We start from the raw sequence: 1,320 nt of genomic DNA, 5'->3' as shown, positions 1-1,320 counted from the left end.
CTGCCTCCAGTGACCCAGTTTCTCTCAGAGCAGGTAGCATCTCTGATGGTGTCTCTTGTGTTCTTGCAGAGACTCATGACACAGCCCTCAAATCACGTCATGTCCCATTTCTGAATAGTAATAGTTTTATGGTTATTTTTAATGTTTATAATCAAGAAATACTTTAATATTTCTTATCTCATTTCAGTCTCAATGCTGCATCTGTGAAACTTTTGGGCTCAAGGTGGTACTTCAAACACAGACTGCAAAGACAACCCATTCACAGCTACAACCTCCTCCCTCACTGCAGATTCTCACACACTGACAAGAGGTAATCAGTAAAAACACAGATATTGTACCCAAATTCTTTAGTCCAGTTCTGTCCACACATGTTTGAGGGGAAATCCCATGATTTTGGTCATGGCTGGGGCACTGCCTCCTGTGTGTGTAGTTCATTCTCTCTGCTCAGGCCCTTCCTGGGTGCCTCGCCTTCACATTTCTCATCAAGGCCTTTTCCCATACTCCTCCCTGGAGGGTGTGCTTCCTGCCCTTCATCACTGCCAGCCTTCAGCTTCTCCAGCTCTTCACCTCATGAAGTCACTCAGCCACCTCCTCAACTCCCACCATTCTCTTTCTCACACCTTCATCCCCTTCTCCCTTTTCCCTCAGCATCTGGGGTTGAGCTCTACCTTCTGCTGTTCCAGGGCCTCATGGAGGGTGGGCTGGGGTGTGGACAGCACTCCCTGGCTTATTTCAGCCTCTCCTGTGACTCCTTCCTTCTCCATTGCATTGTCCACCTGCTCTCCTTCCTTTTTTCCTTATGCTGCAAATGCTAGCATTTGGTCCTTTACTGTCACTTTTCCCTTTCAGGCAGGTCCGTAAAGGGCCACTGTATTTACTTGGAATTTGAGCCACTTTTTGAAGGGTGGTAGGATATAGAAAAAAAAAGACCCGTGGGTCCCAATAGCTTTCTATGGTGCACGTGTCAGATCCAGGCTGCTGGTTGCCAGGTCGCTTCCATGAGACTGTTCATACATGTTTAAAGGACTATTCTAGGCCACTCTTTGTAGCACATGAACTTCCTTGCTGAAGGGATCAGAATGCGAACATTTTCTAAAGTCTACGTATGTGCCAACACTCAGCCAGATGTCCGTCCCTATAAATCATCACGAATGGGCTTAGGATGGCATGACCAAGGACAAGAAGTTCTTGAACATTTAAGAGTATGAAATTATTCTTCAAGGAGTAATTTACACATAAAGAAATAACAGAATCTGTCCAATAAAAGAAAAGAAAACAAAGCATCAGAAGGAGAACGCTTTGAGCAGCTTTGATCTCAGG

At 45.5% G+C, this 1,320-nt stretch overlaps 1 pseudogene; it reads right to left on the bottom strand.

The window, feature by feature from the left end:
* Positions 1 to 1,103: 1,103 nt before the first annotated feature.
* The window catches only part of LOC106733652 (olfactory receptor class A-like protein 1), a 9,725-nt pseudogene continuing 9,508 nt past the window's right edge, over positions 1,104 to 1,320 (bottom strand).

Source organism: Tupaia chinensis, unplaced genomic scaffold (assembly GCF_000334495.1).
Source record: "Tupaia chinensis unplaced genomic scaffold, TupChi_1.0 Scaffold144319_1, whole genome shotgun sequence".
NCBI lineage: Eukaryota > Metazoa > Chordata > Mammalia > Scandentia > Tupaiidae > Tupaia > Tupaia belangeri.
This window is presented reverse-complemented; position numbering and strand designations above follow the sequence as displayed.